Below are 23,755 nucleotides of genomic sequence, written 5' to 3' on the forward strand. Positions count from 1 at the left end.
TCACTAAGAGTCCATATGAGCCCTTGGATTGCTCATCTGACAAGAACTTGACGCTCAAGACAGTTTTCCTTCTGGCCTTGGCATCTTCCAAGAGGGTAGGAGAGCTCCACAGTCTAAGGTATGATGTAAAGCACACCAGGGATTGGGGGTCAGTGTCCTTCGAATTTGTCCTGGAATTTGTGGTCAAGACCCAACATCCCTCTGTGCATGATGACAGATTCACTTCATTTTCTATTCCTTCACTGAATGACTTTGTGAGCGGTGATGCTCAAGAGCCTTTGTTGTGCCCTGTCCGTGCCCTGCGTTGCTATCTTAAAAGGACTCAGCACCTTAGACCACGCTGCCGCAGACTTTTCGTTAGCACAGGCCGTACAAAGAAAGAGGTGTCTAAGAATACTATCTCTTTTTGGATACGGGAAGCCATCAGACAGGCATACTTGACTCTTGATGATTCCAACACCATGTCTGTGCAGGCTAGAGCGTATGACATTAGGGGTATTGGTCCCTCTGGCTTTCAAAAAGAACTTGGCTGTACATAGAGTGCTGAGCGCTGGTACTTGGTTACACCAGTCCATGTTCACCTCTTTCTATCTTAAGGATGTTGCCCACCCAAAGATCTACTGACATGTTTTCCCTGGGTCCGGTGGTGGCTGCCCAACAGGTTGTGTAACTCATAGTTCGCCCTTAACATGGCATTTTTGTATCTTACCTAAGATGATTGTGTGGAGTGGATGAGAGAATGAGTGAGTTGGGCTGGTCTCTCCTTTCTCTTGTACCTTTCTTCTTCTTCTTGGGCGGGTGGGTAAGGAATAGATCCGTCATTTGCTGGACTGGTGTGGTGGGTAAGGTAGTCATACTGATAGTGTGGTCGCTTTATATACAAACATCAAACCCTCTATTCGGTAGCATATGCTCCACTCCTTGGCAAGGAGGAGTTGGGAGTAGCACAAACCCTGGAGTATTGGTTTGCTATTGGACAGTCAAAGTTTCTCTTTGGTTCCCTATACAATGATTCTCCCATACATCATTGTACGTCACTCAGGGTCTGAGTGGTTAGATATCAATCTATCTAGCTTCTTAATGGGCTTCAGTCCTCTCCAGAAGTCATTTCTTCTGGAAGCTGGACTGGTGGGTAGGCCCCCAGCCAGTTTAGGATGTCTTGTACCTCCTTCCAAGTATGAGCCTATCCTATTGTTAAGACTGAAGGTTTGTTCGTGTATGAACAAATGACAAATTTTCTAAGACAATTTGTATTTTTTCATAGCTACAAACCTGAGGTCCTTAACATTAATACTGTCCGCCTCTAGCCGTCCCTCTGTTAAGACTTCTGTGTTGGGAAAGACTGTCTATTGAGTACAAGTATAATATAAATTGTAGATATGTGGTGAACCATCATACGCTTATTTATATTTTGAGATGGAAAAAAGTCCAGCTTATGCTGTTACACAACTGAAAACTTCAAATTTTCTCAGAGCTTTCATTTTCCCTGGACTTATAGCTCTTCATCTTTCAAGATTACACATTACTGCTACTTTCAAATTCATATCCAACTTACAAATTTCTCTTTTTCTGGCTTGCATTTGTTGAAGACTAAATGTGATCAAAGTGGATACTTGTTCAAATAACCTCTGCATTAAAAAAATCATAAAATAAAACAAATGCAGCAGCACGAAGATCACACAGAATGATCAAAAGATAAAGTGGATGAGCATCTGTGAAGAGGATGTGGGGTTTTCCCATTCACTCACCAGCTCTGCCATATATCTATGCTTGTATGTATTAAAGTGCATTCATTTTACAGTTCAGCTCTGTGAGTAGAAGACATTCTCCACTTAAAAGGTAATGGTTTGTAATATTCCCATAGGAACAAATCTTTGTCTCCCTCTGAGTTAGATAATTCAAGGCATGAGGGTAAAGAATTTTGCAAAAAGGTTCCATTCTTGGCACAATTTAGGTCTTAACTCATTCCAACATACCCGAGTAAATGTTGGAGCGAATCACTGTTCACACCAAAAGCAATACTGGCAATAGTGTCCATGGTGAATTTCCCATACACTTCTTTCATCTCAAATACTGATGATCTGAAAACCAAACGAAAAAGCTAAACATTAGAGAGAAGGGGTCTTTACACTGTATATAAATTTTCCATCAATAATTGTGAAAAAGTAAACATTAACATTTATTTAACCACTACAAAGCGGGGCCCCCGTATTCGCATTCTCCGGATTCGTGGACTCGCACATTCGCAGATTTCTCTCTGAACCATATCTACCCATTATTCATGGGAAATTCACCTATTTACGGTATTTTTCTATGAGAAATATCCAGAAATTTCCTGGGTTTTTTTTTTTAATTTGAATCATAAAAATGCCCTTTTTGTGATAAAAAACTATTTAAAAAACCAGGTATAAAAAATCTGTAGTTTTTTTTTTTTTTTTTACCTACCAAAAATAGGCCGTTTTCAGCGTTTTCATAGGGGTTCCAACTATTCGCGGATTCTAACTATTCGCGGGGGTGTCTGGTACACATCCCCTGCAAATACAGGGGACCACTGTATTTGCAAGTGTATTGCAATAAATTCAACTGGAAAAGATGGTCTACCTGAATAGTTCTAAGCAGACTTTTGACTTTTAGTACCAAGTATCTATGAATAGTAATATTTCTTCATTCACTAAAAAAAAAAAAAAAAAAAAAAAAAAACTTAGCTTGCTCAAGACAATCTTCACTTAACATTCATTGCACAAATAAAGAAAATCCATATTGACATGGTTCCAAAGACATCAAGCAGCATCATTAGATGGAAGACCAGGTGCAGTCTTCCTGAAACTGTTAAGAGTGTGCTGACACTCCTACTTACATGCAAGTTTACAATAGGTCATAGCTAGTTTCATAATATGAAGGCTACCAGTGAAGCCACTTATGAAGGAACCAAATTTTTTCAAGAGTTGAATCAGATAGTTGTGGACAAAAAGAATTTTCCAGAGCAAATACTTAAAAGCTAATGAAGTACACTTGTTCTGGAGGCATATGCTGGACCATAAAAGCATTCACTCAAGAGTCCATGGGAGTGTTTGAATTCAAAGTATTCAAAGATCATGTAATGCCGCTTTTGAGTGGAAATTGCCAAGTTAAAGCTGAAGCCTTTCTTACTCTACCACTCTGAAAACTACAAGCACTAAAAAATGTGAGCACATACCTGTGTATGTTTCTTGTTTTTTTAATGCTATACCAAGAAAACATGATGGCACTAGCATTTTTCATGTTTTGTTTTTTAACTGTTTTATTCTGCACACAAGAAAATACTCAAGGCAAAACAATATCCCAGTTCAAGATTCCTCTGATTCTGGACAGACCCAGGACATCCACAGCATGTATCCCAATGTAAAGTTCACTTACCTGCTGTCAAAAACCATTCTCGTCATTCAATCCATGGACCTAGGTACAATAGCTACAATCAAAGACTAATATTTACACTACATTTGTGCAGGCTACTGAAGCAAACTGCCACCTGGCAAAAACCTCCAAAAGTTTTGGAAGGAATGTAGATTATAAAGATAACATGTTACCCCATTCAAAGGTAATGAAGATTCTGATGTTATGAAATCATCTCTAACAAGATATTAGTTTCTGGGACACAGTTCAAATGGACATCAATGAAGAAGACAGCCATGGGTTTTATAGTATTAAAGCTGGAGGAACTGAGAAAAAAACAGCTCGGGAGAGGATAAAAAATTATACACAAGGCAAAGAGACAGTTCACATATAGATAATGGCTGAGGCATTTGCTATTATCACAAGGTTTTGGCGCTTTTGGATTAAAGGAGATGGATGTCAATTACTATAGAAGATATTGCAAGCACTGAAGGCTGATCCAGAATGCTCTTGCTTGCTATAAATAAATCTATAATGAAAAAGAAACAAAATACCACTGTAACTTGATATCTTCCATTCACTCTAAAGCTGATATCTTCCTGAAGAAACACAACATGCTCTCTACCAGCTACTGAGCCTCTTCAGGATACAGAAACTGACAAGCATGATCTCCATCATCTAACCTCAAATATTCTTCAGGCCAGCGTACATTAATGGTGGGTGTCCATACAACCATTTTGTTTAACTTTCAGTACTGTACATTATTCAGTGTATTTCTTGAAATATTCAACACTTATTTATAAAGATATGTTCCCGTGTTAAAGATTCTAACCAACACTATAGGCTAATGTACTAAGTGTATTCTAATTATGTAAATGGTAGGCTAGGATAGGTGCAACAATATGCATTTCTGACTTACAACTGGTTTATGGGAACATAACCCCATCATAACTTGGTGTGTTTCTATGCTATAAAAAGCAACAGACCAAGAACAGTACCCTAAACGATACCACTGATTACATTCCAGTAGTCGCTATATTACCCTCCAACAACTTACTAATCTTTGTTTGGCACAGGTTAATGGGGTAGGGAACTGCCATACCCTAATATATCCCTCAGTTAAGCATGAGAATACTAGTTACAAAAAGTCCCACCACATATGCCACTTCAGTTACACCAGCCAAAATTGCTAGGCATAAGAACTACTACACACCATAGAATGAACAGATACAGTAAACAAAAATGTTCTACAAAATGCTTAATGAAATTAAATATTCTCTGGATAACCAATACAAAATAAAATATTTTCATAATAGTAAATACAGGCAGTCCCCGGTTTACGACGGGTTCGGCTTACAACATTCCGAGGTTAAGTCGCTTTTCAATTATATTCATCAGAAATTATTTCCAGGGTTACGCCGCATGTTCCAGGGTTACGACGCCTACAACACTCATCTGGCAGAAGAAATATGACACCAAAAATGCAAAATAATCAATATTTGAAGTTTTTTATGCAAAATGCAATAAGAATGCAATTTACAGTTTTGAATGCACCCATAGCATTAAAAGTAAGGTTTTCTTAGGATTTTTGGCGATGCTCCAGCTTATGATGATTTTCGGGTTACAACGCGTCTCAAGAACGGAACCCCTGTCATAACCCAGGGACTGCCTGTACTATGAAAAACTATTGGTCAAAGTGTGATATACGTATTATGAAAAGAAAGCAAAGAAAAAATGAATGAAATCTTGCTCAAGTTATAAAATGATATTTTTATAATAAAATGAGGTTTTATATATTACTTTCTCAGTAATTATATAACTAGTTTTACTCGTTCATCAGTTAAAATTTTGAAGTTTGCCAGTCGTGCTAATAGTTTTGGGTAAGTGACAAGAGCCTTGCCCACTTTCGGGTAGAGGGAAACAACACAGCAAGGAGCCCAATTTGTTTATGCCCTTGTGTCCATGCGAGGGGAGGAGGATTGGCTCTGATCACATTAATTACTGGGTAAGTTATATGTGTGGCGTCCAGCGGAGCAAGGGAACAAGTGCCATTTTTTACAAACGAAAATGCATTTTAAGTTTTCAAACACCAATAGCTTTGAAACCAACCATACAATTTTAATCTAGTCTTCCCCATTTTAAAGGAAATTTATCTGTGTACCATATATCCAAAAATTATGCCATTATTATAAGTTATATTTAAGCTATAGTATAAAATGTAAGCTTAAGTAGAGTGTCCCAGCTTGTTATTTTGCTTGATTATAACAATTTCTGTGGTTTAATTTACTTTCTTTGGCCATATCTTAGTTGTTGACGTAATGTCAATAACTAAGATATGTATAAATGTATCTATGTTCAATTCCCTAAGAAGCAAGTCAGCATGACACGCTCCTTTTCCTAAAAACTTCCTCACCCACCTCTTTCTCTTTCTCTTATCCCTCCTTGAGAGCATTAAAATAGCCAAGAAGAATAGAAGCTACTGCACTGACAAGCATACTGACGACAAATGAGGTCTGGACAGGAAACTTTGTTTGCAAACAGTTTGGTAACTGTTTGCAAATATTGTTTGCCAACTTTGTTTGCAAACAATGTTTCCTAGTGTGGACAGGCCTTAAGCAGACCAGGGGCTCTAACATCCACTCAGTAGGTAGGACTTGCTTCTGGTGGCTCAATTCGTCTGGTGAGTTCAGTTTCCCTTGTATAAACCTTGTTACTATCCCTGTGTGGTTCTGGGCTGCCCAGGGAAGTAGACGTTTCATTATTTTGCACATGGAGAAAGAGTGGGTTCCCCTTGCCTTCTAATGTAAGACAGGCCAGTTGTACTGTCTGAGTGGACTCCCACTGTCTTGTCAAAAACTTTCATGGTGAAAATTGGAAACAAGATGTATCGCCATCAACTCTTATATTTATGTGCCACGCTTTTTGCTCCTGGGACCAAGTCGCGGATACTTCTTTGTGCCATAGGAAGCTCCCCAACCTAGATCTGATGCATCAGTCTTCTTTCATAATTCCACCATAATAGGTCCTTCTTTATTTCAGTGGTGATCGGAAAGGTGAACAAATCCAGAGATTTTTTGTCCCAACTGGCTTTTAGAAAATACCGTATATACTCGAGTAACGTGCGATCTCGCATATCATGCGACCCCCAAATTTTCACCAATAAACAGTGGTTTTGTCATGTATCTCATGTATCATGCGAGTTCCTTTTCCGAGAGCGTCAGTTCATAAGGTTGGTGGTTTAGCATGCTAATGGCCACTCAAGTCATTCAGATGTGTGCTGCTGCTAGTCAAGTTACGGTAATTTTCTAACTAATCTCGAGAATTGAATAGAAAATCTCAAGATTAAAAAAGAATCCCAAGATAATAAAGGGATTTTGACGTTGGAAAAATCTATTTCTGGGCGAGGAAGCCGTGTCGCCCAGTGAAATGTGTCTGCTTTAGCACTATTTCTAGTAAAATATTGCTATAATACCAGAGAACTGCTAAATTGGACATGTCAGGAAAGCCTGCTGACTCGCTCACCTATATAAAAGGGTGTCGGTTATAAAAACTGGGGCGAGGTTTGTTAAACACTACCACAGCAACCCCTCAATTAGCCTTTTCCTCATCAAAAGACCCAAATAAAATACGGGAGCAACCCATAGGTCACACCTAGCTACCCCGTTGAAGGCGTCTGTGACGTCATACTTATCGATAGCCATATCGTGTTCGGACTCTCGAATATAGCTATCTGTTCTTTTATTTTTATTCTTGGTTATGGATCGTCAATCTACCTCTTCACCCAAGTTAAGTACTGGTTCCGCCCTTTTTCAATATTTAGGGAGTGAATTTGCCTTTCGTTTTGCCTTTATTTAGGGTTTTGTTAGGCGTCACTTTTAAGTAGCGGGCGGGCAGCGAGTCGCCTTTAGAAATAGTGCTAAAGCAGACACATTTCACGGGAGCGACACAGCTGAGCTCAGAAAAATAATTGTAAAAATAACACGCCTTGGAGTCTTAAATCATTCTACTCTCTCTCTCTCTCCTCTCTCTCTCTCTCTCTCTCTCTCTCGCTCTCTTCTCTATCTCTCTCTCTCTCTCTCTCTCTCTAGGAATAAATACTGTAATTTGAGTCTTTCACTACGGGTATCAGTAAATGTGTAGACATTGTGTGCGTGTTTAAAAAAATGTGCAGTACACACACATTCCGATGTTTCGGTTTTTGGAATTTTTCAGATTTCGGAAATGTGAGGTCAGATGCATAATCAAACAAACATCACTACTGCAGCAAAAACATTTTTTCCCTTTGTTTTTCAATATTGTTATTTATTAATTACAGTTTAAATAAATATTAATATAATACCGTTAAATGAATGTGAGATAACTAAGATCACCTATAACAAAATAGTGGGACAATTAATACCATATGTTCACTAATAGCTATTATTTTCAAAACAAACATTCCGTAAAATGCAAAAAATATATGTACATGACAATCAAAATATAATGATGTTTTGCAGTTCAACTTGTGAATTTAAACAATAAGTATGACTATATAATATATTTCACCATATCGATCTTGAAGTTGATGAGTCGTAAAATTTTGAGGATGGTCCGGGAAAAGGATTTGTACTTCGTGATTACGTATCGCTACAACACCATGTGGTATTTTCATACCGCTATATTGATGACGCATCACTACGACAAACTGGTATTTTTCATACCACTATACATTAAAGTTAAAATGATCATATTATATTATTGTTTTCACGAAGAAATAATTATATAAAGAAAATTGAGTAATTTTTGCCGTTAGCAGTCAGAAAATCACGAACATGGTAACGTTCAAAACTAGTGCCATCCACGGCATATGTCTATAAATAGAAACAGAAGCAGATGGCAGTCATTGGATAACAGATCTCCATGGCTACCAACAAACCAATCAGGTGTTAATTATATACTACTCGTGAATTTCTTAGAATTGAACGTTTACACACGTGAAGCTAACGATGATGTGTGTGTTTTGCATACAATACATAGTTTTAGTTTTTATAGTGTAAGTATTTTACTGATTACTGAAGAATAGAATGATTCCTTCTCATTACTTTGAATGCCAAAATGGTTTTGAAGATTCTTCCGCAAAAAGAAAAGAAAAAATTTCTTTAGATGATGATACCTATTTACTAACGCGGTTGACATAGCTCCAAAACAAAATTCAGCTCTTTAATCTCTGGAAAAATGTTAATCTTTCTGTCTGCTGGTCACACCCTTTGTATCCCAGGCGACTAACAACAACAAAACTTTGTTTGTTTGTTTTATCTTCCAAGATGTAGGTATTATTACCTAGGTAGAACAGCACATTTATTAACAGTATGCCCATACATACACACACACACACACACACATACAGTTGCGCATGTGCTAATACCTATGATAATCAGAGACTCAAGTTAACATTTACAGTATAGTTGAGATGGGATAGAGAGAGTTCATCCTAGATGGCCTTGGTTCATCTCTCTATCTCTCGAGGAATGTCAAGATTTGTTCCCTGCTCTTTGTAAATTTAGTCCATGCGACTGACAGCAACAAAATTCATATTTTTTTTTCTTCCAGATATGAATTACCCGTACTGCACATTTTTAACAAGCATGACCACACTGCAATATTCTCTCTCTCTCTCTCTCTCTCGCTCAATCATCTCTCTCTCTCTCTCTCTCTCTCTCTCTCTCTCGAAAAGATACCGTCTAAATCAATTTATCAGTATCTTTTCCTGATAGACAGACAGAGTAAATATTTAGGACTCCAAGGCTTGGCATATGTCAATTATTTTATTATCTTGGGATTTTTGGTTAATCTTGGGATTTTCCATGGTCAACTCTTGGGATTAGTAAGAAAAATGAGATTATTTGAGTAGCCGTAGCAACAGCTGCAGCGCACACCCAAATGAATCGGGTAAGCCTAGCACGCCAAACAATAGTATCTACAAAATGAGCTGAGCTCTCTGGCTGGGCTGTTTTGGTCCTCCCACGTGTTTGATCGCATATCTGCCAAATTTATAACAACAACAGAGATAAAACCATTTCTCCCATTACATATCAAATATTATATTTTCCCCGTTACGCAGAAATCTAAATAAATTACTTAAGTTTCACGATTGATAAAGTTTTTTTATGCAAAATAACAATAAACGGAGTCAGATTTTCTATCACCATGGCATCTCATTTTGGTGCTGTTGCAAATATTTCAACCAGTTCCACGTGCGTTTAAATCCATACTGACTGTACAGTCTGGAGGCAGTTCTCCCTTCTACACATATCTTGATTTCTTAATATCGTAGGTATAGAATAAATTGGTGAGCAAGGAAATATGAAATAAAGCATAACAGTAAGTTTTACGAGTGAGAAAATAAACAATCATATACTAACAGATTCTCTCTCTCTCTCTCTGACAAAATAATAGATAGGAAACAATGACTGAATATTGCTTGAATGCGATATGGCAAAGTTTTGGCCTGACTGAAGTGTGGAGTGACTTTAACGCCGACTTACAAGTTATTCCTGGTCATCTCACAGCCATGGATATACGGCAACTTCATCAGCCGAGAAAGGGCAATCCATATACAAATAATTAGGTATGGCAAATGCGAAATGCGGGCCCTATTGTTGTCCCATAAGAAAAAGCTCTCGCTCGGACAGCTGAGGAGAGAGAGAGAGAGAGAGAGAGAGAGAGAGAGAGAGAGAGAGAGAGAGAGCAGGGCCGAATAGGAAGGAGATTTAAGTACCTGGGAATGAAAACCCCTTATAATCTTATAATTATAGCCTCGGGGTTTGTCTCAAGGACATTCAAAGGTCTGTCAAACACGGGCAGTTGTTGTTTTTGTAAAATTTGCATAAGGGCAGATCTTTACAAGCCACGCCAGAGAGCTCGCCACGGTGACAAGCCTATACCTTCCATATGAAGATGAAATGATCAAAGATCTGGAAGATGACGAATATGACTGCCTTGTTGGCGAAGAATTCAGAGCAGTATTTGATGGTACGGACACGGAGAGCGACTTTGGAGGATTTTAGTTTATTAATTTTATACATTTTTTTTTTTACTTTAATAAATTTTCACTTAGCTGTGTATCCTAAAATAAAAATAATAGTTCAAGTAACAAATGTTTCTTTTACCGAGTAAAACACAAAACAAAAACTAAAAATTCCTTCGGTATTGTGCCTTAATCAACTGATTTGGAAATTATAGACGGTTAGTCTAGAACAGTTAAACATGCTGTATAAACCAAAATAATGCAAATGGCGCACGATCGCTCTTTTGTATTTTAAACTACAATAGTAATATGAGAATGCATACAATATTATTGGATATAGTGAAGTACAATTAAAGCATAACTTTTTAAAAGATCTACTGTTTTCCTCCAGTAGTAACTATCGCAATCTGCCGATTTGGGAAAGCATAGACGGTACGCTAATTTTATACCGAGTGTATGATGCGACCCCTTTAAAATTAGCTTCGAAATTAGGTTTCAAAAGTCACATAATATGCCAGTATATACGGTACTGAAGAGTCTCATATGTAAACCTGCCTAGGGTACGGGTTACAAGTTACTCTATTGACGATAAGATCCCTAGAAGACTCATCCATTTGTTCACTGAGCAGGATTTGAAACACTAAAAATTCTCCAGTCATGCTCCTATTCGTTTCTGGGATGGAGAAAACCCGAAAACTCTGAGAGTATCAGAATTCCTAAATACAGAATCCTCTGAGCCTGAACCAGCTGGGATTTCTTTAGGTTGATGAGAAGACCCAGTTCTTGAGCAATGAGACTGGACTCAAAGCAGCCAATCATTGATGTAGAGGGATATTCTGATTCCCATGAGATGTAGCCACTTTGGGAGGGGAGCTAGAACTCTGGTAAAAACCTGTGGAGCTGTCGAGATGCCAAAACATAAGGCACGGAACTGGAAGACCCTGCCTTCAAAAACAAATCTAAGAATCTTCCTCTATTAAGAATGGATTGGAATGTGGGAATAGGCATCCTGCAAATAGATGGACATCATCCAATCTCCCTGGCGAATGAAGGACAACAGTTTCATTTGTTTCCATCTTAAATTTTTTCTTCTGTACAGACATTCAGAGCACTGACATCCAGCATGGATCTCCAACCTCCTGAGGCTTTTGGAACTACAAACAGTGGGTTGTAGAATCCTAAAGAATATACAGTCAACCCCCACTATTCGCAGACTCATGATTTGCAGATTTTTCTATGGAATGTATATACCCATTATTTGTATTTTCATATAATACAAATAATGCACTTTTTGAGATAAAACTATTAATATACTCAGGTATAAGCCTTTTTAGTGTTTTTTGGGGATTTTTAACAATAAAAAAGGGGGTTTTAAGGGGGCCGGCCGGCTAATGCCATTTTTTAAGGACAGGGCTTTGATATTCATACCACTTAATAAGGTGACTTGGGACATCTCCAAACTGCATATGATTTTCGCCTCTGACCTTCGGTTTTGTGACACCAGGGCAATTTATCCTGAAAATAACCATTTTTCAAATTCTATCTCCTCCCTTGATATTTAATATTAAGACCTGGGATTACTACCATATATAGACCTGATGTAGACCTCCAATCAAATGGAGTGTTTTTTTTCCTAAAAGTCTTTTTTTGCTAGATATGAATTTTTTCAATATGGTAAAAAAATAAACCCTATAAATCACGAGAAAAAAATTTATAAAAAAAAAGACGAAACAAAAATAGGAAAAAAGGGCTCTATTTGATTGTTCTATAATGTCTTTCTGAGTTATATACCAAATTCCAATGTTATAGCTTTAAAACTAAGTGAGAAGATAGATTTTGAAGGTCAATAAGTAAGTTTTGAGATACGGGCGTTCAAAGTTTTCCTTCGTATTTCTATAAAGACAATGTTAATAAATAATGATTATTATGAATGTATATTTCTTTTTTGTGTATTAATTAACCAAATCTATTTTATTTATCATAATTTAATCATAAATGATGATCCCTTTGCTCATATGTAGCCTGGGGCAATGCTTGAGGCAAGAGGTGAACTCCTCCCTACGCAATTCTCTCTCTTACCTCACTAACTCGGCTTATTATAGCGAATTTTCTTCTTCTGTATGTTAGCGAGATGTTTTCCTTGTATTTTCCTCTGGCATGATGATGAAATTCTTGCCGAAACAAAGATAAACAAACGTAAATGCAAGAGAATGTCAGAGGTGAAACTCGAAGGTGTACTCTCTTTTTACAAAGACAATTTAATAAATCATGATTATTATGAATTTCATATTCCATTTTGGGTATTAAAAAACCAAAACTTTGTTATTTATCATAAATGAAGATCTCTTTGCTCAAAGATCGTAGCCTTGGGCACAGTATGACGTGTGCTGTCAGGCAAGACGGGGGCGTTACTAGCAACCCTCCCCCCTCTCTCTTCACTAACTACGCGTATATTATGATATTCTGTAATAATATTTGAGCGATTTTTCTTCGTCTGTATGTTAGCGAGATGTTTTCCTTGTCTTTTCCTCATTAGCATGATGAAATTCTTGCCGAAACATACATAAACATACGTAATAGCAAGCAAATGTCAGAGGTGAAATCGAACGTGTAAACTACCTGAGTTTGTGATCGCACTAAATCATGACTGGACTTGGTAGCAGAGCTGAAGTCTCCCTTCTCGACTCAGGGAATGTCTACAGATGCCATTTCTCCCAATTTCTTTGACAATAATTATCAAAATTTACGATAATAGAAGAAATATTGCATTTTCTTGTACGGATCAATGTTTTAGGCTTATTGAGTTACGTTAACAAATTACCCTGTAACTATAACTACGAAAGTAAGAGGAATTTTGACGAAATATTTCGTATACGTATTCTCAATTGCCATATGAAGCTCCATGAATTTTTTCATGACTTTACATTTTTCGCCCTATACCACCATATACAGGCGGCCCTCGGTTAGCGGCAAGGGTTCCGTTCCTGGCCACCGACGCCAACAAAGCGATTTTCGACGCTGAGCTTTTTTAAAGCCTACGGCCACCGCACACCTTCTTTCGAAACTCTAGACCAGTCAAAGGGGCCGTAATCCCACAACGGCGCAATAAGTAAAATTATATTTATGCAGTATAGTACTATAGAATTTACTGTACAGTACATGTGGGTGTCTAGAGTATGTAAAGATATAATAAAGTTTATACAGTGTACAGGTAGCTGTAGTGTTCAGGTTATGATCATTAGTCTTACGATAGTTCGATTTTTTGAGAGATCAAATTACAATGGCCTAACTTTATCCATCTTCTAGTTACATAAGTTCAATACAGCAAAAGAGAATGATGAAAGTATGGTTTTAACGTTATACTCGTTGCGCCCCCCTGTGAACGTGTACAACCATGAACAACAACCGAACGAGAAAATGACTTTTTTTTTCTAAGTACAACCGAACTGGATAACATCTGTTTGGCTTGTATTTCGATCATCGTACTACAGTGCAACATTACCATATTTGTTATAAATGGCGTTATGTATAGAATAGAACTGAGATATCTAATGTAATAACTTTATTCGCTATAGATCAGAGATCAATATAGATTAAAGATCAATCGGGAAATATACCGTTAAATTTTAAAATTTAAACCTACTTATGACTGAAGCTGAGAAAACTGTTCAAGCTGCTAATGACTATTATCGTACATCGGCAACAAGGATAAAACTGCAGTAAACGTCTGCCATCACACACAACCATTAGATAAAATTGGGATAAAATCATTTCTTTAATCAAAACTACTGTGCTTGAAAGAACACATTTTACTGTTGGTTTCACGCCGATATAAGATAAATAACGTAAAGTTCGTATTACGATGATATAAAGGATTACGTATTGCGAACGGAAATCACGTAATTTTTTAAATTTAATATTAACCGCAATAAACATGCCGCCAACGTAATCTCGTTAACGAAAAAAAAAAAAAACAAAAAAATAGTAGTTCACATTCACAACGAGACAATTCAATAAATATTTCCACCTAAAAACACGCTGTATAAGGAAAAATAACTTTGACTCATATAAGTCAAGTATCTAGATATTCGTATGCTAACTAGAAGCAAGAGCATTTGCTCAGAATTGCGTTATGGTGAAACAGACTCGTATTCATCAGCTGATTTCAAACCACAACATTGGCCGCTCCGCGGAATACGGTCTTAAGTTTGCCGTAGTATTTTAAAATACAATAATATGAGAATACATACAATATTCTTGGATACAGTGAAATAATGTATAACTTTTTAAAGGATTTATGAAAAGATGCATAATTAATAAATAACACAATGCATTTCTGGGCTCAGCTCGTGTCGCTGCGCGAAATATCCTTTAATCTATTATTTCTAGGGTAAATGTACTAACACATACCAGAGAATAAATAAAATAAAGAAAAAGGTCAGTATAACTGACTCGCTCACCCTCCAAGAGGGTGTCGTATGAACACTAGGGCGAGTAAAACACTTCCAACGGGCCAAATGCCGATAGAAATTCCCACTACAAAAACCCTCCATGAGGGGAGCCGACCCACAGATGTGAGCAGCACGTACTACTACTACTCCATCCCATGCTGCGACTGCTGCGCCTCTGGTGGACATCCTTTTCAGTTAGCGCACACGATTCACACGTGCCATTTTTTCTCTCTGTGTTTTTTGTGCCCTTTCGTTGGATTTATCTATAATGGAGCGTGCAGCTATCGCAGCAGCTAAGTTAAGTACTCAGTATTTATGGTTAGTTGGTTTTTTCCGGCCCTGAGACAGTATTTGCCGTTTTTTAGGTATAAATACGTACTCTGGGTCGGAAGCATGGCAGCATGGTTCTGCCTCGTGGTGGGTTCGTTCTTGGTCTCCCATACCTAGAACATCCCCAGCCCCTTATCTATGTACGCTCTATATTAATTATCGCTTTACTTAGGGTACTGTCTACTCAGGTTTGTCATGCATGGCATGTCTTTTACCTTATGTAGGCTTCTTCATCCAAGACCCTAGTCCCGGCTCTTAGTATCGGCCTCTGACTAGCTTTGAGTGGTAGACTTGCCTTCGGGTTAGTCGTACACTCCTGGATTTTTTCTCCTGCTATATTGCTTTCTTTCTTTCATTTTTATTTATTTATACTATGTAATTTGTTATAGTTAGGTTAGTTAGGCGTCTGGCTTAGCCTAGGTCCTGGCTCATTGAGCCTATACTACCGACCGCTCATCAGTTCGGTTTGCTTCCCTATAGCATCTCTCTGATCAGTTGGTTTTGGCCCAGTGGGCCTATATGCTACTGCTTTTCAGTTCAGTTGCTTCCCGATAGCATCTCTCTGATCAGTTGGTTTGTCCTAGGCTTAGTTGTCTTGTTTTGGTCTTACCGCCCCGTGGTCACTACGTGATCACGAGGCAGCCAGACGCCTGCCCAGTCACCTTCCCCCCCCTCCCGCTCTTCCATAGAGTCGGGGGAGGGTGGGTCGGTCTACCCATGCTCGCTCCATATACCCGAGCCTGCCTCCCTCTCTTCCCCCCAGGCGGAGGGAGTAGGGGGACGGGACAGACCCAGACTGGAATCGACCTCTCCGGCTTCTCGGTCCGGCCGGGTGGTAACGGGGTGTGGGGGTACTGGCCTTTCCCCCCCTCCGTTGCTACCTTGTCGCTCCGTGCTAGCTCGAGCCTGTATGTCTTCTCGCTCTTTCCCACCTTACTAGGGCTCCTTTCCTGACCGGAGTCCTGGCATCCAGCGGAAAGATGTTAGTCCACCCAACAGAGTGGACCGGAACATACAGTGGGTCCCTGCTAACCTTACCGTATTGCTGAGTTTACTACTACTCCGCTACGCACTGGACCTGGTCCGGTTCGTTTGAGTTTTAGGTTTAAGTGGTTATTAGATTAACTATAAGTTTATCTTAAGTACCTTAAACCATCCCCCCCTCCCTTACATGTCGTACCGGATCTCTCCGGGATTATAGCCTATTCAGGCGATTCAGGGAGGGGTTATGCCCAAATTTTTTCCGAGCTCCTGGCATTGCAACGGAGTTCTTCTGTCCTTTAGCCTGTAAGTGATATTCTTTAAGATTACTCATGTTCGTCATTCCACTTATTACAGACCACCAACTGTGAGCATCCGGGATGTGCCGCCACACTTCAGGACCCATGTGGACACGAAGTTTGCCGGTCCCATGCTCCATGCGCGACTCCGCACGGGGACATCCAGGTCTGGTACCATGGAGACGTGTACCATATGTTACGATCTGGTTGACAGCTTTTAGACGGGGTAAGTATTCCATCTCCGGTAGCTGCTCCGCTTCTGTATAGTGCTTAAGTTTTTCATCATTCACTCTAACTTAAAGGCATGTAAGTTTAAGTTATACTTTAAGTTTTTAGTTTTAAGTGATTCTTAAATCTAATCTACGCCCTCTCTTCCAGGCGCCGGCAGTGAGGGATACCGCACTGGCAACCCTGCGGGCCTGGGTCGGCGGTTTTGGGAAGAACGCCGCCAAGGGTATGCCCTACATCCTAGAGAAACGGTTGGCGGTACTAATCTTCCCCGGAGGCAAGGCGACAGGATCGTCGACCCAGTAGAGGCGGCCCCGACTATCGCCTTCATCCAACAACAGCTGGCTGCCTCATTAACTGACCAAGACCAGGATATCTCCACGGACGTCGCAACTTTAGATATTAATGTGGAACCTATGGTAGGTGTAGACGACCTGTTGGTCGAGGTAGGTACGGGGTGGATCCCCAAGGGTCCCCCTTGGGCGTAACTGTTTCTTCTACTCCTGCAACCTCTCCATCCTTTCCAAGGCTTTACAGGTGATGAATTGTATATCCTCCTGACGCTTCGGTTAGACTAAGGTCAAGGGTCAAGCAGTGAAATCCTTGACAAAGACGTCGTCGTCGTCCTAAGAAGACGGCTTCGGCTTCATCCTCCTCGCGTAAGTCTCCGGCTGGGAATCCCGGAGCAGACTGGTCTAAAGCTTCTAGCGCCGGCTCTAAGTCCTCGAGGAGTAAATCCTCCAGAGAGAGATCTCGCACTCCGGCAGAGTCACCAGTTCCGCTACCATTGGTTCCGATTCAGAGCCACCCCTCCACCTCCGCAGCAGCTCCGGCTTTGGACTCCAATGCTGGCCTGTTGCAACAGGTGGGCGACCTGGTTGGGTCCCTAAATAAAGAGTAGCATGGAACAAATGATCTCTCGATTGTCGGATAGGATTACTTCCCAAGATCCATTATAGCCGGACTGAGAGAAGCTCCTCTAGCCTCTCCTCCACTTTCCAATACAAGTGGAACTCAGCTTCCTCCGTATGACTCGCTACCTCCGTTCTCGATGAACAACCCATGGAGAGTAGCGTCATACGCCCCCTTCCAAGACGGTCTCATTTCTATACCGGAATTTGGAACTCGAAGGATAGAGGACTTCGAGTTCTACCCGGAAGACCTCCAGCCTCCGTTCATAGGCTACGCAAGGCTCACAGCTTCAGCCATGGTTCGGGATGATAGGGTACAAAGGAGACAGTCCTCTATTCACGAGACCAGGCTCAGAGAGAATGGCTCAGGTGTTTAGAGGACATGGATTGTTCTAATTAACCCCAAGATACAACCTTTTAAGAGTCCCTTTACCATTTTCACAATGGATGAGAGTACCCCGCTCCCGTTCCTGACAAAGATCGCGAGGTCTACCATCCCAGCGGCCCAGAAGGGGGACCCCATACCTCAATTGAAGGAAGCAGATCCCACATCTCCGTTACTCCCCTCAGCCGGAGAATTGTGGGAAGCCTTGCCGAACACCTTCTCAGCTGGCAAACTCAAACCGGACTGTGCTATGGAGCAGTTTGGTGAAAAGCTACCCAGGCTCCCAGATAGCCTTATTCAGGCTGAATTTGACGCTAAATCGCGGTTAGCCAGATCAATTAACTCTATGGCTATGACCGAGGTGGCCACCATAGCCTATGGCTCAGAGCCGCTTTTCAAGCTCATGACCAAATCCCTGACTCAAACGGTACAGTCAGATATGTTTGAGTTTGCCACTGCTAGAACGAATTGTAGGAAGCATGTCCTACAAGAGGCAACCATTCGGCATGAGCCGAATAGGTTACTCTCGTCTAACATCTGGGGAGCAGATCTCTTCCCAGAAGCTATGGTAAAGGAAGTCCAGTCAGAGGCTACGAGGCTGAACCAGAGCCTTAAGGACCGTTGGGGCAGGGCCCTACGGCTAAGAGGAGGCAAGACCTAACAGCTAAAGGTAAGGGGCAGAGGAAACCCAGGCGTTTCCAACCTTACCAGAAAAAGCAGCCACGCTTTCCTCAGCAAGTTCCAGCGGTGCCCTTAGTGCAAACAGCCCAACCTTCCACTTATAAAGCTCAATCAGCCAATTTATGTGATATCCCCTCAGCCTCAGCCCTCCACCTCTTACGCCATCTCTCCAGCTTACAATCAAGCCTTCGAGAGTCAAGCTTCACAGAAGTATGACCGCTCGGATAAGGGAGGCAGAGAGGTAAGCGTTCCTTTCGTGGGAGAGGATCGGGAGGCCCCTTTAATAGGGGAAAAGGGAAAAAACACTTCAGAGGAGGCCGAGGCGGTTACCAGAACCAATGAAGAACTTCAGGTAGGTGAGGGAGGCTGTTTCACTTTCGCCACCGGTGGAACTTCAGCGAATGGGCTCAGAGCATAGTGTCAAAAGGCCTGGGTTTGGAGTGGTTGACGAACCCACCTCCATCCAGACCTTTCCGTCAACTTCCTTCCAAGGAATTGACAGAGTACGCGGAGGATCTCCTTCAAAAAGGAGCTATAGCGAGAGTCAAGAGATTAAAATTTCAAGGTCGCTTGTTCAGCGTGCCAAAGAAAGGTTCACAAAAAGAAGGGTGGGTAATCTTAGACTTGTCCCGCTTAACTTAGCCATCCGCTGCAACAAGTTCAAGATGCTCACGATCTCGCAGGTGCGGACCTTACTTCCCCGCCGTACCGTCACCACCTCTATCGATCTTACAGACACCTACTATCATATCCCTATTGCAAGACACTTCCGTCCGTATCTGGGTTTCAAGATAGGAGACCAGACGTTCTCGTTCAAGGTAGTTCCCTTCGGACTCAACGTGGCACCCAGGGTGTTCACGAAGCTAGCGGAAGTGGTAGTGCAACAACTCAGGTCACAAGGGATTATGGTAGTAGCGTATCTCGACGATTGGTTGATCTGGGCTTCAACAGTCGAGGAATGCAACAGAGCTACACTGAAAGTGATTCAGTTCCTGGAATATCTAGGCTTCAAGATAAACAGGACCAAGTCAAGACTCACTCCAGAGTCAAACTTTGTCAGTGGCTGGGCATTCAATGGAATCTATCCTCCCATACTCTGGTCGATTCCATCAACCAAAAGGAAAGAAATAGCGAAGTCAGTCAAGCAATTTCTAAGTCACAAACTGGCGTCAAGGAGGACTCAGGAAAGGATCCTGGGTTCTCCTCCAGTTTTGTGCATCAGTTACGAACGTCTTAATGAAAGCCAAACTGAAAGACCTGACCAGAATCTGGCGCTCACGAGCAAATGTCAGGTCCAGGGACAAACTATCCTCAGTCCCTCTGATTCTAAAGAATCGACTTCGGTCCGTGGGCAAGTCAAGAATTTGTCGGTGTCAGTACCCCTTCAGTTCCCTCCACCAGGGATCACCATCCACACAGACGCGTCCTTAAGCAGTTGGGGGAGGGTCTTCCCAGGTCCAAAAAGGTTGCAAGGAACTTGGTCACCTCAGTTCCGTCAGTTTCCATAATAAACGTACTGGAGGCAATGGCAGTGTTCTTGACTCTAAAAAGGTTGCGTCCACCAAAGTACTCCCACATAAAGCTAGTCCTGGACAGCGCAGTGGTAGTACATTGTATAAACAGAGGAGGCTCCAAGTCACGTCATCTAAATCATGTCATGGTAGCCATCTTCCCTCCCTGGCAGACAAGTCGTTGGCATCTCTCCTCCCACTCACATAGCTGGAGTGAGAAACGTCATAGCAGACGCGCTATCCCGATCAGTGCCCCTAGAGTCGGAATGGTCACTGGACAACAGTTCGTTCCAATGGATCCTTCAAAGAGTCCCAGGGCTACAGGTGGATCCTCTTCGCATCTCAAGCGAACCACAAACTACCGTGTTATGTAGCCCCCAACCTGGACCCTCTGGCCTATGCCACGGACGCCCTGGCTCTAGACTGGAACAACTGGAAGAAGATTTATGTCTTCCCTCCAGTGAATCTTCTCATGAAAGTGTTAAACAAACTCAGGACATTCAAGGGTCAAGTGGCTCTAGTAGCCCCAGACTGGCCGAAGAGCAATTGGTATCCCCTAATTCTAGAACTGGGTCTTCGTCCTCTTCGGATCCCCAATCCCAGGCTCTCCCAGTCAGTACAAACGAAGACTGTGTTCGCTTCCTCAGGATTCTCAAAACCCTAACTTTATGGATTCATGAAGTTTGCAGCGAAAAGAGATGCGAATATTGACCCTCAGAATATTCTCTTCTTGGGAATCCGATAAAAGGGATTCAACTTTGAGACAGTATGATGCTGCTGTCAAAAAGTTAGCAATCTTCCTGAGAGAATCAGATATTAGAATCATGACAATTAATTCAGCTATATCCTTTTTCAGATCCCTATTTGAAAAAGGTTTAGCAGCTAGCACGATTACGACAAACAAGTCAGCCTTGAAAAAGATATTTCAATTTGGATTCAACATAGACTTGACGGATTCCTACTTCTCGTCTATTCCTAAGGCATGTGCTAGACTTAGACCTTCTGTAAGGCCTACGTCAGTTTCATGGTTCTTAAACGTGTTCTAAAAACTGGCTTCAGAAACCGATAATGACACATGCTCGTTTATAATGCTCTTAAGAAAAACCCTATTTTTATTAAGCTTAGCTTCAGGAGCAAGAATTTCAGAACTGTCGGCTTTATCCAGAGATCCGGATCATATTCAATTCCTTCCCACAGGGGAAGTCTTACTTTCTCCGGAACGTAGCTTTTTAGCAAAGAATGAAGATCCTTTGATGAGGTGGGAACCTTGGAAGGTACTACCCCTTCCACAAGATGATCTCTTTGCCCAGTTTCAACCTTACGAGCCTTTCTGCTCCAGGACCTCCTCATGCCTCATCGGGTCCCCTCTTTAAGAGGGAAAAAGGTGGAACTTTATCCATTAAAGGCATCAGGCAACAAATCCTGTACTTTATTAAGCAAGCCAATCCTGACTCTTTCCCGAAAGCACATGATGTCAGGGCAGTAGCCACCTCAATTAATTATTTCCAACATATGAACTTCGATGAGTTTGAAAAAGTATACCGGATGGAAATCGCCGACAGTGTTCAAACGTCATTACCTTAAGTCCTTGGAAGCTCTGAAACTTTTCAGCAGTAGCAGCGGGTAACATAGTTTCCCCTGACTCTAGCTAATCTGTAGTAGAAGATCCAGTCCTCCTTTCTACCTGCCCTCACCCAACAGTTCGTCTATTCCTGCCTTGTTCATTTACATTCACCTTGTGTCTTAGCTGCTTTATGATGATGTAGTGGGTGCCCCTTATTTTTTTGCTAGGGACACTCACAGATGATTACAGATATTGATCTCATGGATGCTATCCCCTTATTTTTGATGCTAGGGGATACATCTTAATTATGATGGTTACGGGTTTGTATATTAAGTCATATACATTCCTTATATATTATTATGGTTGATTGATTTGTTCATTTGATTATATTAATTGCTCTAGTATTTGATACATGCCTTTACACAGATTCCATTTTGATACATGTAAGCCATTTTACCTCTGTATATATGTAAATTACCTATGTTAAGAAACTGATTAGAATTAAGTGTAATTTTAGCATATTTCTATTTTTTTATCACTGTGATATGTATCTTTTTAGCAATTATATTCTTTTTAATATTTATTTTTATCTTTTATTTGAGACCTATTCTGATTTATTTTATTACTTTTGTTTACAATCTTGTGCTATTTCTCTGGTACGATTTCGCGCAGCGACACGAGCTGAGCCCAGAAAAGGGATTTTGACGTAAGGAAAAATCTATTTCTGGGCGATTGGCTCGTGTCGCCAGCGAAATCCCGCCCTACCCATCCCTTCGCCCAAGATTGTCTGCTAACTTCAGGATGGCCACCAGGGGCGCAGCAGTCGGCAGCATGGGATGGAGTAGTAGTAGTACGTGCTGCTCACTCTGTGGGTCGGCTCCCCTCATGGAGGGTTTTTGTAGTGGGAGATTTCTATTGGCATTTGGCTCGTGGTAGTGGTCTCACTCTAGTGTTCATACCGACACCCTCTTGGAGGGTGAGCGAGTCAGTTATACTGACCTTTTTCTTTATTTTATTTATTCTCTTGGTATGTGTTAGTACATTTACCCTAGAAATAATAGATTAAAGGATATTTCGCTGGCGACACGAGCCAATCGCCCAAAAGAAATAGATTTTTCCTTACGCAAAATCCCTTTTTTTCGGAACTGGCGGACAAGAACGAACATGAAAAACCATCCCCTGACAACGTGGAGCGTAGTTACAAAGGCTGCCTTAATTTGTATCTTATTCTGTACAAAAATGAAAATACCTTTACGCAATATATTTTCATACACAATTTTAAACATAAAAAGCATAAACATTTGAAAAATCGACAAATCGATCGCTAAACTTTGCACTCTTTTTTTTTTTTTTTTTGTTTTTTTTTTTTTTTTTTTTAACTTGATATTTTTGGAAGAGCGCAGACGGCGGCAAAGAAAAGTGCAAATTAGCGATCGATTTGTCGATTTTATAAATGTATATGCTTTTATGTTTAAAATGTGTATGAAAATGTATTACGAATAGGGTATTTTTTATTTGTTCTGTGCAGAAATATGATAAAAAGGCAGCTTTTGAAACTCCCCTTCAAGTTATCGACTACGATGTGTTTTTCAAGTTCGTTCTTGTATGCCGCAGCGGCATACAAGAACGAACTTGAAAAACACATCGTAGTCGATAACTTGAAGGGGAGTTTCAAAAAGCTGCCTTTTTATCATATTTCTGCACAGAAATAAAAATACCCTATTCGTAATACATTTTCATACACATTTTAAACATAAAAGCATAAACATTTTTATAATCGACACATCGATCGCTAATTTGCACTTTTTTTAAATCGATATTTTCGGAAGAGCGGCAGGCAGCGGCTTACAAGAAAAGAAAATGAAAAAACATCGTATTTGGTATCGTGAAGGGCAGTTTCAAAAGCTGCCTTTGTATCATATTTCTGTACAGAAATAAAAATGCCTTTCACATAATACATTTTCACACACATTTTAAACAAAAGCATGAACAATTATGAATCGACACTTCCATAGCTAAATTTGCCCTTATGTAAC

At 40.6% G+C, this 23,755-nt stretch overlaps 1 protein-coding gene and 1 pseudogene across 5 annotated transcripts in view; one reads left to right on the plus strand and one right to left on the minus strand.

Annotated features, from left to right (window-relative positions):
- LOC135224629 (probable cytochrome P450 6a13) overlaps nucleotides 1-23,755 on the plus strand; it is a 216,421-nt gene that overhangs the window by 31,419 nt on the left and 161,247 nt on the right. The gene's annotated exons all lie outside the window — the stretch shown is intronic.
- LOC135224865 (cytochrome P450 6B7-like) overlaps nucleotides 1-23,755 on the minus strand; it is a 58,671-nt pseudogene that overhangs the window by 21,738 nt on the left and 13,178 nt on the right.

The sequence above is a fragment of the Macrobrachium nipponense genome, chromosome 12 (genome assembly GCF_015104395.2).
Source record: "Macrobrachium nipponense isolate FS-2020 chromosome 12, ASM1510439v2, whole genome shotgun sequence".
Classification (NCBI taxonomy): Eukaryota; Metazoa; Arthropoda; class Malacostraca; order Decapoda; family Palaemonidae; genus Macrobrachium; species Macrobrachium nipponense.